Here is a 20,970-nt window from a genome sequence, read left to right on the forward strand (position 1 = left end):
TAGTTGTTGGGTCGGAGGCGAACGTCGTGAAAAAACTCATCAGTGGTGACCTCGCTGTGAGAAAGGCTACATACCTATTCACTGTGGAAAAACTCAACCTTTACAAGCTGTCCCCGGTTTCAGATCCCAGGTTGCTGTGGACTATTCCTAGGTCAAAGAAGACGAAGGCTGCCTCGGCTGAGCCTCGTTCGGGTGAAGGTGAGGCTGAGTGTGTGCCGGTGGGAGTCTCCCTTGGACACGGGCAACCTTACCAGCTATCTTTGTCCCCCAGGGGATGTCCTCCCTTTGTCCCTTTCAACCCTGACATGGCTTCCCAATCCCAAGGTCAACAGGCCATGCCGGGGCATTTTGTTTGCCCCGACCCCGCGGACTTTGACGCTTTTCCTCAGGCTCCCCTCGACCTTGGTCCATCAGGGGCTTACTTTCTCGATCTTCCTACATCCCACTTGATCTACCCGGGGCTCATTTTTCCGACCTTCCTGCTCCCCCTCCTGTTTCGGCGAGCGGGTTGTCTGTCCTTACCCAGCCAGGTACCCTTGGCTCGGAAGGGGCGCCCTGGGCGGGTCGCATGGCGGCCTCTTACGGGTCGCCTCAGACCTCCCCGAAGTTGATTGGAGTGGTCTTGGGAGTTTTTCCATGTCGGATCTTGGGGAGACTCTTACGCGCACTACTGCTTGGGTGAGTTCATGCATCTTGTGTTGGCCTTATCTTTTTTTTATTCCTTTTTTTTGTTACTTATCATTGTTGTTGTTATCTTTCTTATGCAGGCCTATACCGTGGCTCAGCGGTTTGACGACTCGGCTCACAACTTTTCCGCGTTGAATACCGAGAGGGACCGTCTTGCAGCTCGGGCCTAGGAGCTCGAGAGGGAGCTTGCCGAGACCAGGTCTAGCCTAGAAAAGGCCTTGGCGAAAATTTCTGCCTCATCAAAAAGGAAGAAGAGGGCGGTTGCCCAGGCCACGATGTTGCAGGAAAGGGTCACCAGCCTAGAGGTCGAACTCCAGGGTGCCAAGGCTACCGCAACTGCGTCGCAGGAGAGGGTTGCTTCCTTAGAGGCCGAACTTGAGGGTGCTAAGACTGCTGTAGTTGCATCCCAGGAGAGGGTCGCTTCCTTAGAGGCAGACAAGGCAGCTATTGAGTATAGGTCCATAAAGCACGCCCTTTATGGTGTATGGAGGCAGGATCCAAACTTCGATTTTTCTTCCTTTGGCGAGCACGCCATCACCAGGGCGGCTGGGTGGAACGCCCGTGGCAGGAGGCCTTGAGGTCGTCATTTCATAATTTCTGTCAGTTAGTCCGCTGTGGGTGTATGCTCATTCGAGCCTTGTTATGCTTGTAATAATATATTTTTTTAAACTCTTGCAATGTTACAAAGACTCTCTTTTAATATATACATATGCAGTTATTCATCTCTTATTCCTCTGTGTTTGAGGTCTTTTTGAGCCCGTATGATGGGGTTTGGTAGGTTCCCCTCTTTTATTTATCAGGCTAGAGGTCCTTTGGAGCCCATGTGAAAGGGTTCAATGGGTCCTTTTTTGGTGCCTCTTGATTATTTTTATAAGGATATATTGACACCTTGGGTTCTAGCTATCTTTTTATATATTTTTGCGCGCGCTTATTATTTTTTGCGAGAAGCGTCCTTCTTGTCATTATTCATAGTACTATTTTTGCAAGGGCCTCTTTTAGGACCCTTTTTGGCTAGACGGCTTGGTGGCCGCTCTAGGCTTATTGGACCTTTTGGCCTCCTTGATGTTCATAAGGGTAGCTAATCCTTGTGAACTTCAGGAGATGCCTTGCAAGGTCTCTTCCCTGTTTGTTAGGGTTCACCATGCATTTTTTTTTAAAGAATTCGTTTAAGGCCCTGACACAAGGGGTCCTTTTGGGTTCCTCCTGATAGAGGGTCCTTTTTAGGATCCTCCTGATAGAGGGTCCTTTTTAGGATCTTCCTGATACAAGGAGTCCTTTTTAGGATCCTCCTGTTACAGGGTCCTTTTTAGGATCCTCCTCATATAAGGAATCCTTTTAAGGAGCCCTTTTTTTTTTTTTAAAGAATTCGTTTAAGGCCCTGATACAAGGGGTCCTTTTGGATTCCCCCTGATAGAGGGTCCTTTTTAGGATCCTCCTGATAGAGGGTCCTTTTTAGGATCTTCCTGATACGAGGAGTCCTTTTTAGGATCCTTCTGTTTGCTGTATACTTTTCCTTCATGGGCCACTATTCCCCCCCAAGTGTCTGGTGAAATTTATTTTGGTAGGCACTTTGGTTAATGCTCGCATAGAGAAGAAAAATAACATGCGAAGATGTGAACAGTTTCATTTATAGTAGGTAGGTTACAACGATATATATAAAAAGTTTACATCTACTTGGGAGGTTATCTAGGAAACCTCTTTGATTCTTGTCTACTAAGCTAACATAACACATAACAAACTAAGCACAGATATTACTTGCATTGGATGTGGAAGTCTCACCGATAGTACATCTTGAGGTGTTCCGCATTCCATGCTTGAGGCACGACGGTGCCGTCCATGCGTGCCAACTTATAGGTGTTTAGTGGTATGCACTGAGCGACCTGGTAGGGTCCTTCCTAGTTCGCCCCCAGTACCCCCGCCCCCAAGTCTCGCGTGTTGGGGAGTACCTTCCTCAATACTAAGTCTCCTACCCTAAACTTTCTCTATCGCACCCTTGAATTGTAATACCTCGCTGCCCATTGCTGATATGTGGCCAGCCTTAGTTGTGCCCTTTCCCTCTTGGCTTCCAGTAGGTCCAAGCTCCCGACCAACGCTGTGATGTTAGCCTGGTCATTGTATGCTTGCGTGCGGAAGGAACTAACCTTCATTTCTACCGGAAGGAAAACTTCACAGCCGTAGGCCAAGGCGAAAGGTGTCTCCCCAGTGGTGGAACGAGGGGGTGGTCCTGTAGGCCCAGAGCACATTTGGGAGTTCCTCGACCCAGGCCCCTTTCAACTTTTGCAACTTAGTTTTCAAGTTCCTTTTCAGGATCTTGTTGATGGCCTTTACTTGTCCATTGGCTTGGGGGTGTACTACTGCGGAGAAACTCCTCCAGATTCCTCTTTCCTTTCAGTAGTCCTCGAACACCCCTCCTTCAAATTGCGTTCCATTGTCGGAGATGATTTTGTAAGGTACTCCGAACCTGCAAACAATATATTTGTTGACAAAGGTGGTGATCTGCCTAGCCGTTATGTTGACTAAAGGCTCCGCTTCCACCCACTTAGTGAAATAGTCAACCGCTACCACCGCATACTTAGCTCCTCCTCTTCTGGTTGGCAGTGCCCCTATCAAGTAAATCCCCCACACAACAAAGGGCCACGGGCTGGTCATGCTCACCAGCTCATTTGGTGATTGTCGTGGGCAAGTCGCATGTCTCTGGCACTTGTCACACTTTCTCGCGAAGTCACTCGCGTCCTTCTCCATGGTAGGCCAATAATACCCCTGGCGGACGACCTTTTTTTTCGTGGACTGCCCCCCAGCATGGTTTCCACATTCCCCTTCGTGTATCTCTTGTAAAAATTTTGACGCTTCTCCCTTATCAACGCACCGCAAGAGTGGAGTAAAGAAGCCTCTCTTATACAAGATTCCATCTCCTAGGGGGTACTGGCGACTCTGTAAGCCAGCCTGTGGCCCTCTTTCTTATCCACAGGCAAGGTCCCATCATTCAAGTACCTCCTAATGGGTGCAAACCATGGCCCCTCATAGCTCTTGACCATGTTGATTCCCTCTTCGGCTATGCTTGGCTTGGGGAGATATTCAATCGGTATAGACTCAAGCGTGTCTTCGTCTCATGTGGAGGCGAGTTTCGCAAATGCATCGCGAGTTTCTCCCGGGGGATCTGTTCTATCGTGTATCTTTCGAACTGATCCAAATATTTCTTCACCTTGTTAAGGTATGCCACCATTTTTGGACCTCTAGCTTGGTATTCGCCTTTAACCTGAAACACTACCAGCTGTGAGTCACTAAAGACATGCAAGTGGGATACCTTTAACTCCTTTGCTAGCCGTAGGTCGGCCAACAACGCCTCATACTCCGCCTCATTATTGGAAGCCTCGAATCCAAATCTCAAGGCACAATACATCTTGTGCCCTTCAGGTCCCGTCATCACTATACTAGTGCCGGCTCCCCCTTCGTTGGACTCCCCATCTACATGGAGGCTCCATTCTTTGGGGTGCCCTTCCTCTTCGCGCGCCGGTCCATTCTCCTCTATTTCCCCCTCCTCTTAGGGTCGGTATGTGAACTCGACTTTAAAGTCTGCAAGTACCTGCCTGTTGATTGAGGTCCTTCGGGTGTAAGTGATATCGAACTGACTCAATTCAATCGACCACTTTAACAATCTTCCTGAAGTTTCTAGCTTGTGCAAGACTTGACGCAGAGGGGTGTTGGTGAGCACCTCAATCGCATGAGCATGAAAATAGGGCCTCAATTTTTTAGAAGCCACTACCAGGGCATATGCTAACTTCTCTATTTCCGGGTACCGGGTTTCTGCGTCTACCAACCACTTACTCACATAGTAGACAGGGTGCTGGTGCTTCTTTTCCCCCTTGACCAAGGCGGCGCTTATGGCATGCTCAAATACAGCTAGATACAGGTACAACTTCTCCCCTTTTTCTGGGTTGCCAAAAGGGGTGGCCTTCCAAGGTGTTCCGTCAGCTTGGTGAAGGCATCCTGGCATTCGTCATCCCAAGTGAACTTTTTGTTCCCTTTTAGGATGTTGAAAAAAGGGAGGCATTTGTCAGTCGACTTGGAGATGAATCTATTGAGGGCTACCACTCTCCCTGTCAGGCACTGCACCTCTTTTTTGCTCTGTGGTGGGCTCATTTCCAGCAAGGCCTTGATTTTTTCAGGATTAGCCTCAATACCTCGGGAATTCACCATGAAACCCAGGAATTTTCCTGACGAAACTCCAAAGGTGCATTTGAGTGGATTCAGCTTCATTCTATACTTGCGAAGGGTGTTGAACATCTCCATGAGGTCGCTAGTGAGCTCTTCCGCTTCTTTGTCTTCACCAGCATATTGTCCACGTACACTTCCATGTTCCTTCCTATTTGATTCACGAACATTTTGTTCACCAACCTCTGGTAAGTGGCACCTGCGTTTTTTAAACCAAAGGGCATCACTTTATAGTAGTACAACCCCTTGTCTATTATGAACAAAGTGTGCTCCTCATCAGCAAGGTTCATGGGTATTTGGTTATACCCTGAATATGCGTCCATGAAGCTAAGTAGCTCGTTTCCCACTGTGGCGTCTACCAACTGGTCTATCCTAGGAAGCGGGAAGCTGTCCTTAGGGCAGGCCTTGTTGAGGCTGGTAAAATCCACACAACTCCTCCATTTTCCATTGGGCTTTGGGACCAGCACTGGGTTCGACACCCATAGTGGGTAAAATGCCTCTCGAATGAAACCGTTCGCCTTCGGCTTGTCAACCTTCTCTTTCAGGGCCCCGTATCTCTCTGGGTCTAGTGCTCTCCTTTTCTGCCTCACCGGCCTTGCTTTCGGGTCGATGTTCAGATGGTGGCACATGACCGCTGGGTCTATCCCTACCATATCTTCGTGACTCCAGGCGAATACATCGAGGTTGACTTTTAAGAACTCTACTAGTTTCTCCTTCATGTCATCGGCAAGGTTTTTTCCTACTTTCATCTTCCTCAACGGCTCATTCATGACCGTTATTTCCTCCAATTCCTCTACCGGTTCAGCTTTGGGCTCTTCTGTGATTCATGGGTCCAACTCTCTTGGGTTAGCGCCTTCATGCACAACCATCGCCATAGGTGCTGTCGGCTTTGTGACTGTGCGGAGGGATGTGTTATAGCATTCCCACGCTTCCTTCTACTCTCCTTTCATGCATGCTATTCCCTCAGGAGTTGGGAATTTCACTAAATGGTATACAGAAGTTATCGCCTTCAATTCTCTTAGGGAAGGTCTCCCTAATACTGCATTGAAGGCTGAGACGCAATCTACCACAATGAAGTTTGCCATTATGGTGGTTTTTCTGGGCTGCTCTCCCATAGTGAGGGCTAGCTCGATTGCCCCCAGGGGCAGTATCGAATCTCTCGTAAATCCATACAAAGACGTAGTGCAAAGCTTTAAGTGACGGAGGCTTAGTCCCATCTTCTCCAGCGCTGGGCGATACAAGATGTCCACAGAGCTTCCATTATCCACCAAGACCCGATGCACCCTCATGTTAGCAAGCAGGACAGTCAACACTAGGGGGTCATTGTGGGGGAAGTGTACACCCCAAGCGTCTTCTTCAGTGAAGGTTATTGAGTCATTTTTTCCCTTGAAACTCTTCGGGGGGTGCTGTTCCAGGCTTAGGATGCATGGTGGTGAACTTCGTCTGACCTCCCTGGCATATCTGTCTCGTCCCTTCCTTGATTCGCCCCCGAATCCTGGTCCTCCAAAGATGGTCCTGACCTCTCCTTGCACTTCTGGGGCTACTTCTCCCGCCCGCGGCGGGGATGCTCCTTCTTCTGGCCTATGGTTCTCCTTGCACACATATCTACCCAAATGCCCCCTACGGATGATATTGGCAATACTTGCTGGGGTATCTTTTACACTGGTCTTTTTTCATTGGCGTGGGCCTTCTGAAAGGGACTTGTTTTTCGTTTGTAACGAAAATATGCTCTCTCGCATGAGTGAGGTCAGTATAATAGGTGTAGGGGCCTTGTTTGCTCTCGTCAGAGCGCTGATGCTTCCGGGGTCGATCAACCCTTGCCCCCTCATAGACCCTCTTTTTCTTGGCATTGCCTTGGCTCTCCCGGATTGAGGGCTTTGGTGAATTTTGGTCTTTTTCGGCCTTGAGGCTCTCGTGACCATCTTCCACGCGAATATACTTTTGCACCCGCTCGTAGAAATCATCCAAGTCCGTGACATCCCAATTGAGCATGTTATCCCATAACTTGCTTCCTGGGCATACTCCAGCTGTGATGGCCATTTTCAGCTCTTGGCGGGTCAGGCTCCCTACTTTAGCTGCCTCCATATTGAACCTGTGAATGTAGCTCTTTAGACTCTCGTTTTCTCCTAGCTTCACATTGGCGAGGCTGGTGCCTGGCATCGTGTAGTCCCGCACGGCGTGGTGCTGCTGGAGGAATTCATCAGAAAACTATTGCCAGGATCTGATGGACCTCGGTCTAAGTCTTTTGAACCATTTGTATGCAGGTCCTTTCAATGTGACGACGAAGCAGTGACGTCTGGCCCTGCTACTAATTCCCCTTAGTTTCATCAGATCATTAAATGCATCCAGATGGTATTTTGGATCTGTGCTTCCTTCGTAGGGGGTCATATGGGGCTCCTTAAAGTTGGCTGGGAGCTGGATGGCTTGGATCTCCTTGATGAAGGGCGACTCATGATCGAACTTTTCCTCAAACGCTTGACCTCCGGAGGCGGTGACGATTTTTCTTCGCAGGCTCCTCATTTCTGTGTCCAGGTCTCGCCTCATCTTGCTTAGGGAGTCTCTCAAAGAGGACGGGTTAGGATCCCCCTTTCCTTTGCCTTCTTGGGGCGCCATTGGTGGTGTGGTCCTTTTATCCGCCCTCTTCTTGTTGAGTTCCTCTCGTAAATCTGAGGGTGTTCTCCTTGAGGTGACCTCTTCATCGTTACGAGGGGCAGCATTGGTCTTTGGCTATGGCTTCTGGGGCTGTTTCGGTGGTCCGGGACGTTCGCGCTGCTTCGTTCGGGGGGTGTTACTAGTGGAGAATCGGGTCTTTCCGTCATATATTGGGACGGTGGTTTCGTCGCCCCTCTAGTCTCTCTCTTTTCACTTAGGGAGTGTCACGTTTGATCTCCCTTGCAACAGCCCATTTAGCACCTCTTGCATGTTTTCCAGGGTGGCTTCTAGCCTTTGATTCTTGCGGTGAAGTTCTCGTATCTCGTCTTTGTAGAATTGAGACTTCGATCTCGAGCTAATGGAGTGAACCCGAGGGTGCTTGTCTGCCCGGCGCTTCGATGGGTCTGGATCCTGCCGACCGGGGTTTGGCACCTGCGGCGGCTTTGGAGGCAGGAAATCATCGGCGCCCCTTGCTGGGGTAGCCGCCGACCTTGGGCGATCCTCCTCAGGTGGGACGGCTGGGGACGAAGCCTCCCTTTCATCTCTAGGCACCTCAGGCTCCTTTGGGACCTCCGTGTTTGCAGGTGGAGGAGGATCCCTCATGGAGGCTTTTAGCTGATCTCCGTCAAGCTGGACTTCCACCTCGCGTGGCTCTCTCAAACGTTTCGAACGTCCCGGCATTTTTTCTTATCGAAATCGACGGAAGAACAGTGACTTGCAGTCTATCCTTCCCACAGACGGCGCCAAACTGTTGACGGTGAGAACTTGTCAACCAAGTTAAGTTAGAAAAATAGAAATGTAGAGATTATCAAAAGAAAAACTTCAAAGATCTAATTGGAAACTCAAAGAACACTAGCAGAAGGAAAATGGTGAACTAAATTTGTATTTCTTATGATGTAGTGCTACAGTGTTTTTTCCAACCCCCTTCCATGTGGAAGTGGGGTTCCCTTTATAGTGGGCTCTAATGGCCCCTGATACATTGTGGTAAAGGGGACTAGATGGTACACAAGTACATTGTCAGGGGAGTGGCACCAAGCGTAGTGGTGCTGGTGGTGGTGTCGGCTCTGACATCTGGTTAGAAGCATACAGGCCATGTCCCCTCTCCTAGTATTCCCACTACTTGTCTGGCATGTCCCCTCTCCTAAAGATCGTACCCCGTACAAGATCGTTATGGTACAATCTCTTCAAATTATATTTGGATTTTTACCTCTGAATGTTGAGGTTTCCATAGGTATTCATAGGAGACACTATCTTGAGGTGTAGGGTACGAGGCACCTGGTGCATGTAAGGGTCATGGCGCGAGATGGGGCTCTCGGGTCCTTGGCGTGAGACACCCGAAGCACTTTGAGGCCACTCACAAGATGTGAGTGATAGGCACGCAAAATGGGTCTCGCAAGAGGCCCCTGGTGCGAGGTGCGAAGCGTGGCCTTGCTGGGTGCGTGAGGTGCGAGATGCCTCTTTTCGCGAGGCCATCCGGAGTGCGCGCGCGACCATCTGGGGTAGCCGCGCGAGGCGCTGCCTAGCTGAGCGCGCGAGGTGCAAGACGCCTATTGTCGTGAGGCCATCAGGCGCATGCGTGTGAGGCGCGAGACGCCTCTTGTCACGAGGCCATCTGGGGCAGCTGCGCGAGGCGCTGCCTTGCTGAGTGCGCGAGGCGCAAGATGCCTCCTCTCACGAGGCCATCAGGTGCACGCGCGCGAGGCGCGAGACGTCTCCTGTCGCGAGGCCATCTGGGGCAGCTGCGTGAGGCGCTGCCTTGCTGAGTGCGCGAGGTGATAGACGCCTCCTCTTGTGAGGCCATCAGGCGCACGCGAGGCGTGGCCTCGCTAGGTGCGCTGAGAGGAGGCTGGTGTGAAACAACAGTGGCCCTAGGGCATCGCGGCTCAACCATGTAATTAGGCACTTATGGGACCTTGGCACTTGCTTTGGGTCTTCTACAAGCATGAAATTTTGAGCATCCACAATATAATATAGGTAATTTTATAATGCACCCCCAAAAAGTATGGGTGTTCATTGAGCAAGTTGGTCGGGTCAAATAAAAATTTTACCCTTTTAATGTGAAAGTTGGGTTGACATATGCCAACCCATAATGCACCCAATCAGAGAAAAAAAATTTGAACCTGCTAAAAAAATTGTCAAGTTGGTCAGTTTATAACCTACCCAATTCGACTTCATTCATCTTTTTTCTAAAAAAAATATACAAATTACTTAGTTTTCTTATTCAATTATTATATATGATTTCATAGAGTATCATTATTATAAGCTTGGAGATAAAAAAAAATAATGCAATATAAAAACAAAACAAAATAAAAAAATTAATAAAGAAAAAGAGATTTTTTCTTATAAATTAGCTTAAAGTATTATAAAAACAATACTCTAAATTAATTTTTAAAATTGTTTTAATTATGAAAAAATATTCATCGAACTGATTCAATCAACATTGAATTTTCATCCTCAAAATAAATAATCATAATGTTATTTGTCTTATTTAATTATAATTTTTAATATTAATTAAGTGTATATATAATAAATTTGTTAATAAAAAAAATATTGATTGGGCGGGTTACAAATTTCTTTTAAAATCCTACCAACAAGGGGAACACTGGTGCACCATTTTCTATTTTGACACGTGGATAGTTATAATTCATTTTTTATATGATGGTGTAGATTATAGTTATTTTGAACCTTTTGAAAATTTTCAAGGAATTATAAATAATTTACTGTGCCAAAAACTTGTTTAAACATATTGTTTCACATGCATATTGTTATCCCTAAAATATCCAGAGATGACGTGGCGAATGAGAAAGCAGCACGTGGCATCATAAATCAGGAAAAAACGATGAAGTATTGAAAAAATACAGATAAGCAAAAAAGATAGGTCCAAGACCTATAGAAATTCAACAAGGCCTAAACCCCCTAGGGGTGGTCGGCCTGACCCCAACCCCTAAGGGTGGTCGGCCTAAGCATGCCCAAGAACCCCTTGGGGTGGTCGGCCCACCTTATCCTTCATAGGGTGGTTGGCCTACACTCCCAAAGACACTTCACTGGGTAAAACTGACGCTCGTTCAAACTAAGATCAACAGGCCTAGCACCCAGAAGATCACATGCCTAGCATCCAGAGGACCAACGGGTCTAGCACCCAAGCTCTAAAGGGTCATCGAGCCTAGCACCTAAGTCTCATAGACCAATCAAGGCTTAGCATTTTCTCGAGGGTCTCAATCGTGCATTATCAACCACGATCTAGAGAAGACAACGGGAAGACCCACGATCTCATAATCATGGGAAGGTGGACACGTATCTCTACTCCCAAATATCGTGTACCAAACCACGATCCTCACTCTTACTGGTCATGTAATAGCTCATGGACACTATAAATAAAGGACCCAGGGCTTTATTTCAAGGGGCTCTTTTGTTGGACTTTTTGGATCGATCTTTTGGACGAACTTGTGACGAGTGAAATTTGACTTTATCTTTGTAATTGTCTATTGAGCGATTCAATACTAAAGACTAAGTGGATTAGGTTAAAACTGTTCAGAAGAACAGGGCTGAATCACTATAAATTCCTATGTGTTTTGTTTAGATATTTGTGCTCTGTCGTATATTATATTCATTCCATTCAAAAGGTGTCGTATTCTATAAATACGACTGTTGACCAATTTCACATGTCAACACATATAAAAAAAAGAGGAACACATACAACAAAATGTTTGAACTCTGTTTTCGGCTTAGTAATTATTAAAAATTTATAGAAAATTTACAAGATGTTCTAAATAAATACAATGTACAACAACATATAAAAGTAGTACGATTATAACTATCCACGTATCAAAAATAGTAAGGGGTGCACTGGTGTACCCCTTTTTGGAGAGTGCAATACAAAATTTTTCTATAATATATATTTATATGGGGACTTCTTTGGTATACCCTCATGAAAACGGGTGTACCATGTATTCCCTTCAAGGTAATACCATTGGTTACACATAGGAAAACTATTAAATCTTATTATATGCTCATTTGTAGGGAATTGTAACTAATTATTCTTTGTTTATCTTTCATATATCATAATTGTTTTATAAAATGAAGGAAGCCTAAAGTTCACCGTTATGGTTCTTGGTGATAATGTCACAATGTTTTTAAGTCAAATCCAAGTATCTCAGACTCATGACTTAACTTTAACTTCATTGTTGCGATAATTACAATGTGCAAGTATACACAATCGTAGATAAGTAATAATAGAGATAAATAGAGTATCGTCCCACAGAGATTGTTATTAACTACCAAAAATTAACTTTTGAATTCTATTTGGCTAATAAAACTTAGATTCAAGAATATCATGAACAAAAACAAGAATTAATAAAACTAACAATTAACTAATAACATAAACAAATAAAAGCAAAATTAATTCAATGGATGAAAACCTAGGGTATTTAATTTCATCATCTATCGACTTTACCATTTCATCAATACAATTTTAATTATACTTTGTCTTATTGGGATAGCGAATTTACCAATACAATCTATATTCTTATTATGATATATAAATCTATCAACCTATATGTGAATCTTCTATATCTCTATGATAAATTCCAGCATAAGGCAAGCATTAAGAATAGAAATCCTAAAAGCTACACAAATCATTAGGGTACTCTCGTCCTATATCCAAATCTATGTCTATTCAGCTATAGCATAAATAACTCTTTCCTCTCAGATTTTGAATCAAATTCATAAACAATGCAAATAACAACGTCAAATTACTCATATTCATTAAGCACAAATTGAATAGATCACAATAAAGAAGAAGAAACCATAAAAATTACATTAACTAATAATAAAGTATCAAGAGACTACATTAAAACCCTAGAAAATAAAATTAGTTAATAACTAAATTCATAACATCCATTGATTCAGAGAATAATATAGGAAAAAGAAATTAAAGAAGAACTCTTGATGAATTCCCCAATCTTGATCTCAAAGTTCCTCTTGTTCTCCAACGGCCACAAGTGATTTGAATCGCTCAAAATTAAGCTTTTATATAAACCCTAGCAATTCTATGTGAAAAGATCATTTTGCCATCATAAAAATACTATTTTCATACGCTGTATGGACTCAAGCGCCGCGACCCAGCCATCAAACGTTGCAGCCCTAGCACGATAATCCCCAGTTGAGGAGCCTCTGACTTCTATGGTGTCGTGGCCCATCATTCTTGCACCACGGCTCAAAATGATGTAGCGTCGCAACTCAAAATGCAGAGGTATAGTAACCTTTCTGACTTAGCCAGTGCCACGGCCCATCTTCAAAAGTTGCGGTTCAAAATAGCTCCATCTTAAAAATCAACACTTTAAGCTTCCTTTCGACCCTCGATCTCTTCTAAAGTGTTCCGACACGACAAAACACTATTTAACGCAAGGAATCCGCCATTTATCTTCAAATTAGCGCTTGGTTACACCACATCAACACCAACCCTTGAGGGGGTGTTTGTTTTGAGTAGTTGAGTTGCCTAGGAAAGTGTAGATGGACTTAGGATGGAGGTAATATGAAACTCTTGTGTACAAAAGGGTTCACTTTACCCTTAAAATATATGTAGGGCCCACACAAATTATTAACTTTACCCCCTTAAAATTTGAACCAAACATAGGAAGAGATTTAGATACCCATTCCGAAATTTACTTTACCCCATACCAAACACCCCCTGAGTAATCACTAAAACCTGAAACACAAACAAAACACAAGCATAATTCTACACCAAAACAACTTAAAAGATTAAAAACACCCCCTTAAAACCTACTCTAAAATAGTACTAAGATAGACCTAACATTTGTTTGGGGTGTTTGAATCTAATGTTGATAGCCTACCTTTAAGATTTGTTCCCTAAAACCATCGTTGACTATAATTTCAAATACAATAATATATTTTTTAAAATCTCACTATCATAATAAGATATATATCTAGATCCCTAACCCACCCAAAAATTATAAAATGTTCATGTATTTTCTACATTAGAATGAGCTATTCCCATAACAAAATTTCGAAAATCATGTAGAGATTTTAGATCTTATAAAATAAATAAATATATAACATAGAGTATGGTAAGGAAATTTCACTTTCTATGTCTAATGGTGTATCCTAATTATAAAAAAAAATCTACTATTCACCTTTCAATTTGATGATATTGATTCCCTAACTACCCAAAATACCCTCCCATTTGTTTTCTATCACTTATCTTCTCTTTCTCTCTCATGAAAAGCTTACTCTCCCTAACCATACCCACATTTTGCACTAGAATACCACAATAACAACCATATTTCATTGTAAAATCATTGAAAATATCTCCATTGTGGCTCTGAAGATCCCAATATCAAAAGAAACATAAATTTTTAGGGATATTGGAGGAGAAAAACCATGGGTAAGAAGAATGTTCGTTTCTTTTAGTGTTGGGTGTTGTTTATTTACTTTTTTTTGGCTATTTCGAACAAGTCTTAGTATACCTTGGTGTATTTTTTGTTTGTTTGCGAGTTTTCTTAATCTAATTTTTTGGTATTTTTGCATCTTCAGCAACTATTTTGCTCGATAGGTGCTCAATAAGATGCAAGAGATAATTTCTACTATCAAGCTCGATAGGTGCTCGATATATATATTTGCTCGATAGGGTTCGATTGGGGTGTATATTTTTGGTTAAGTAGTTTCTCAATGGCTACTCGATAAGGGCTCAATGAGCATATTTGTATCAGCTGGGCAGCAGTCGTAGGAAGATTGAAGAGAAAACGTTTTCCATCGAATGGCGAAATTCTAGTGAAAGAGTGTAAGTGTGGTAGGTGTGGTGGTCGTGGCTACAATAGGGATTTATGTAAAGCTATACTACAAATTCAATGTATCAATTTGGACTCCATTGTATTTTATTCTCTTTGTTTTCCTGGGTTTCCATTGTTTTTTAATTCATTTAAGTTTCTAGGATGTTTATTGCTCGATAAATGCAAATATAAATGAAATGTCATGACATACAGGATATTCCCAATGCATGCTCGATATGCTTGATAATAGATCTATTAAATATAAAAAATCGAATCTGGATATGCTCGATAATAGCTTGATAGTAGCTCTATATATGCTCGATACAGAATCGATGGTTATTACAAAATAACAAAAAACTAGCTAAAGAACTAGTAATTTTTTCCCCTAACGATATATATATATATATGTATATGTAAAATCATCATCAAAAAAATGAAGAGTCGAGCATTCTCACATTATGATACTTTACTTTGCTTATAAAATTTGTCCAATTAAAAAAACAATATACTAGTATCGGTTAAAATTTGTCCATGTCAAGGTCGTACATTCTGATACCACAAGTTTGTCGTCCACTTATTCCTAAAAAAATCAATATTTTAATCGAAAATGGAGTCTAATGGAAGCCTTGCCATGAGATGCTCGACATGCTTGATAGCATACGCACCACAATCTCCTTTGTAAAAAAGAAATATAAACATTAAATGTATAATATTATAACTTTGCTTAGTGATCAAGTTTTCTAATGATGATGTTGTTTACCTTGTCTTGGACTGAGGGACCTCGTGTCGCTATTGGCAGTGCCATTGAAACTCAGGTGGCCTCTTTCCTTTTGCAGGAATCTTCAACATTGAACAGTTTACTCATCAATAAGAAGGAAAAAGGATGCACCATGGCCTCATAAATTCCTCAATGGCTTTCTCACTCATCACAAACAAGTTTGAATCATATATGGTGAATGTCCAACTAGAAATAGACACCTCAATCGCAAACCAATGAGACTACACATAGTTTTGGCACCAATATAAATCTTCCACTCCTGCCCAAGATGCAAGAAACTATTGTGGGAGGTTGGTCAATAACAATATAATGTTTTCATCCTAGAGGAACTTTTCTTTGGTTTGCTTGTAATTTTCATGTCTGGCATGTATCACTTGTGAGAACATGATGTTCATCACAACATCATTATAGCGATATGCCTTAGGGTACAACTGGCAACGCCTACGGAGCATATGTTGTGCCGCATCAATATGCTACAAAGAAAAGGCATATGAAAAATACTTAAATCAACAAAATTCATGCAAAAATCATGATAAATGGTTGAAATGTAATTATCGAGCATGCATCAAGCTCCAGTTTTGCTAATATCAAGCTCTATTGAGCCATGTTGAGCTCTTATCGAGATCTATATCTACCAAAAGCTCACTGTCCTTATTGAGCATTCATCGAGCACTTATCGAGCCAGTTAAATATCCTATCGAGCTCCATATCTACCAAAGGATCACTGTCCTTATCGAGCATTCATCGATCTCCTATCGAGCTAATATCAAGCTCCTTATCTACCAAAGGATCTCTATCCTTATTGAGCATGCATCGAGCTCCCATCGAGGTAGTTAAATACTGTTGAGATTTTTTAAATATAATGTTTAAGATGTTTACACGTTGAGGTGCAAAACACTTAATAGTTTTTACTTAAGTTAAAGTGAAAATATGAGATTGTGTAGTATGCATCAAAAAAGTGATGTTTGTGGGTCTAAAGTCATACATGGAGGTTTCTAAGGATCCCTAAAAAGTTTGGTAGCATTTGGAGCAATTTTAGGACCATTGGAGGGGCCAAAAATCAGAGGGGGTGGCGATGCGTCGCCCACTAAGAGGTGTTTAATCGCTTAAATGTGAAGGGGCTCAAAAGCCCCAGCAAGAAATATATACATCGCTTGCTAGTATGGGACATATCGCCTGACATGCGATACATTACCTACATGCAGGCGACATATCACATGTCGTATCCATACGTTTACGTAAATAAGCTCCAAATGACATGTGAATTATCTCTAGTCCTATTGGTTAGACCTAATGACGATGCCTACACTATAAAAGGGTTCTTATAGAGTTTTTTAAGACTTGATCACTCTCTCCAATCTCTCTCTAACCTCTCTATCTCTCTCTTTCTCTCTCTAGCTCTTAAAGACCAAAGTTTCTCCAAGAAACTCATCAAGCATTACTTGACTTGCATGAGTTTTAAGGCTTGTTCAATCCCAAATCTCATTCTACTTGGTTGAAGCTTCAAGCAATAAAGGAAGGCTTGGAATAGAGATTTTGGATAACAATATTCTTATTGTGTATAAACCTTAGAAGTTCCCCAAGTTTGAAGATTCAAGTTGCTAAATACAAAAGGTTGTATCTCTCTAACCCAAATCTTGTATTTCGTCATTTTTTTGTGTTTTCATTGTTAGTATTGATGATTAAATATTTCTAAGTTCACCATCGTCATTTAATTACTTAGTTTCTTATTTTCAAGATTTTCATTCATATCATGAATATGGTTATTTGATTATCAAGATTTGCATTCATACTTTGAATAAGGTTCTTGATTAGCATCTAGAGTATCTATCATTGATTATTCCCATCATTAATTGTTGATTTAGAAAGTGTAAGGCTATATATTCCCAACAATCAAAATGTCTAATTCTAATCACTTTTATTTTGTGTTTTGCACAATCAACAATGAGGGAAATTTGTTCATCTTCTACAACCTTCAAATCCTTATTTCAAGATTTGGTTTGTGTTAAACACATAACCATGAAAGATAAAAAAAAAGTTGTATTTTGATATGCTCTACGTGAATGTGGATAAGGATTCAAAGTCTTCATCAACAAAGGATGAGATAGCACAATGGAATTACATACTTAAGGAGATTGGTATCATCAAATTCCTTATTTCTAAATGTGTAGATTTCAGAAATTTGAATGAAATGTGTTTTTTTCCATATTTTTGTGAGATTGAGATTATTGCTTATGTTAAGAGTACAATGGTGAATGTTAATGGACAATTCAAGGGTGATTGTTATACTTATTTTATTTTTAAAATTATTGATCATCATGTGAGATATGATAATTGTAAAATTAGCCATAATAAGATTATGGTTAATACAATTGATGATGAGATCTTTGTGACCTTAATTGAATTTTTTTGACATTGTTTTCGTCAACTTAATTATGAAGAGCACTAAACAACGTAACAGAAAAAAAATAGAAGAAATCACAGGCTTTTTACAAGGTTCAGCAGTTAAAATCTGCCTAGTCCACGAGTCAATATTATTGATCTTAATACTCTCTCAAAGTTTTTCGAAAAAAATTTGGTAGAGTATTCTCAGTACAATTTGTGCATGAGTACAAGTGAAATTCTCTAGGCTATATATAGACCTGGTTGACAGAATATCTTCCCCTTATTTCGGGAAGTTACAATCAATCATTCAAATATAAAATAAATGAAAATAAATACATTAATTACATAATATCCCATAATAATTGGGATTTGATATATGATAACAATAAATCCCTAAGGAATAGTATTTCCTTACCGTTGTCGCATGCAAAATGCGTTGCTGAGCTTGATTATAAGGGTGATGCGCTTTTTGAGACCGATCCAGACTTTGAGCTCGTCATCCCAGTCAACCTCCTCCTCGTCTAATGGTTTCATCGAACTCATTCTTCGAAGAAGAACAGTGCCTTCAAGCCTGCAACTTAAGCTCGAATAATATAACTCATGCTTAGGTGTTAATAACTAACTCGCCCTGGAATCATGTCAACTTATACAAGTGTACAACCAACACTTGTTATTTTCGAGCCTACATTTCGAGGTTATTTATTCATTCTAGAAATTTGGATGTAACATTTTCCCCCCTCAAAAGTGTTGGTTCGAATCCTCTGAGAAGGAAAATTTTGAACTTCACTTTCGAAAAACGTGCCCACCTACCACACACGAGTGCGGACACATGTCATTGGGGGATTGCATACCGAGAGTACTCGTGTACCTCCCTATTCTGCACACGTCCTTTCATATGACCTCTTTGCCACCAATTTTTTAGAATTAAACCTGGTCCACCAGATCTTCTTTTAACTCAAACCAAGTGCTCAGATTCACTCGACCCTTGCCATTCTCTTTGGCGTATATATATACGTCTTCTCTTCCCCATTCTCTTTCACTTTTGCATTTTAGCTTTCAGAAAATTACGCACTAGAGAAAACTAGAACCAAAGTTTTTTCTTTTTCCATGCATGTTCTCAAAACCCAAAAAGCAAAGTAATTTTCTACCTTCGACTTAGTGGGATCATTTCTGCTGCCTCTTCTAAAATCGATGATATCCTCTTTTCCAAGATCATCTTTGTGTAAGCTTCTGATCCTTATATATATACATATACTTTACGTGTTTCCTCCTTGCGTAAGGAACAACTTTTCTGGTTTCTACCAGAATTTAAGGTCTCCTTTGCACTAGATAAGTTTTGGTTGTGTAGGGTTGTACTGATCAAAAACATGATTTAGGCCAATTCTTTTTGGTAGAAACAAATAAAAATGGAGTCTTTTTAGGTTATGGGGTATTTAGGTCACGAGTTTTGTGTAGCTTAAGAAATAGGGTTTTAATGTACATATCCCGATAATATAGCCTTTTCGGGTAATTGGCCACTTTTTCCCTAGAAATTCGGGATTCTTTTAAACTAACAATAACCGTCTCACTCTCGCGTGGGTGCACCCTCGATGCCCCGAACTTAATAATAGTTTGGTGTTGGAATTTGCGTTAGTCTCACAATTCGACCCTTCATGCTCGATTAATGTGACCTCGTTATCTCGAGCTTACGAGCTCGAGTTATCAAGATCTTAACCCTTTCCTCTTCTCCTTTCATCTTTTATAATGGGCCCTCACATTTTTCTTCCTTGTTAGATGTCGTAGTCTTCTGAGAATCGGTGGAGGCCCGAGCTTTCCATCCCTTAGCATCCATCATCTCCTGGACCTAGATTGCGTTTTATGCAAAATCAATGATTAATTCATGAGCACAAGGAGCAGTGTGAGCAAGAAGATATACGAGCCCATTTTCGACGTCAGATCAACGAGGTCGAAGAAAGGAAAAGAAAGAAGCTCCGAGTTGCAGCGTATCCCGATCCGGAACTCGAGATCTAGCCAATTTCGCTAGACCCCAAACTCAAAGTCATCGTAGCCTACTCTCATGGTGAACTCGCATTAAACCTCATGGAAGGTCTATCTAACCAACCATCCAAAGCCCTACAAATCTCTTTCCATCCCGGTCTTGGAGAGTTCTTTTTTCGAGGCTGAACTCTACCAAAGCTCCATAACCTCGACCCGATAGATTTCTGAGCTTCTCTCCTGCCATGGGTTGAAGCTCTTTAGCCAGTTAGTATGTTGTCCCACCAGCTTCGACGAGAGGATCTGTTTCGTCCCTGGCAATCCTGATAGAAAGGTTAAGTTCACAGCTTGGAGTCGTGAACACTTGTGAGCATGGGCTTTACTGCCTCTAAAGGATTACTTCCATAGCTTACTTGACTATGCTGGCATAGCCCCATTCCAACTCCAGAAAAACTCGTATAGGGTCTTGACCGCGTTGAGATCGTTGTAACAGGAGATGAAGTGGGAGGAACCCACGACACATGAGATCCTCTATCTCTTTTGCCTCAAAAGCAACCCTTCTCGAGCTCATGGAGGAGACGGGTTCTACTACCTTTCAATCTATCCCAAGGAGAAATGACTATTCGAGGATATCCCCAATCATCCTCCTAATTTCAAGATCGCCTTTTTTTGGACGGATGGTCTCGCTCCCTCTCTCTTCTACTCCTTCCAATGAATTCATTAGTATTTTTCCATGGTCCTTACTGATTTGATTTTCACTTTCATTTTCGAGCTCGATTGACTCACTCAAATCTTGCCTACAACCAATTATCACCATCCCCAGCCTACAGATGCCATGAAGAAACATAAGGAAGCTATCCTCAAGGTCCCCTATGGTCGGCAATCCCTGTCATACCTTCTTCATGAAGACAAGCTTCGGCGTTGCAACCTACAACTTGAAAAATTGTAAATACGCGAGGTGGGAAGGCGTCCCTGTGCCCACTACAAAGCTACCCGTGAAAGGCAAACGCGTGGGCTCGAGCTCACGTATCCCTAAATCTGGCCCAATCGAACTGTAACGTTCCAAAAATGCTAATAAGGTTTATTGCCTTTATTAGTGTGCCAGATGGGCATAATTTGATATATGTGTGAAATTAATTGATTAAATGTGTGACTCATGGCAAACATGATTTATATGATAATATGAATATATATATATATGCATGTTTATGAGTATTAAATATGCACGTGGGCCCATTCTGGTTAAATAAGGCATATTTGTGATTTTGGCCCGTTGAGGGCATAAATGTGGTTATATGTGTATAAATGATTGAGACCACATTCTTATGATGATATATTAGTAGTATTCAGCTCGAGGCGATCCTCCTGAGCAGATTAGCGGAATAGTCACAACGAGGTCCAATACCCGGCTTGGGGCGAGCCTAGAGGTATTTCAGGGACTTAGTGCGTATATTTGGGAATTATTGGTTAACGAACAATTATTTGGTGATTAGT

The sequence above is a fragment of the Humulus lupulus genome, chromosome 2, assembly GCF_963169125.1.
Source record: "Humulus lupulus chromosome 2, drHumLupu1.1, whole genome shotgun sequence".
Taxonomy (NCBI): domain Eukaryota; kingdom Viridiplantae; phylum Streptophyta; class Magnoliopsida; order Rosales; family Cannabaceae; genus Humulus; species Humulus lupulus.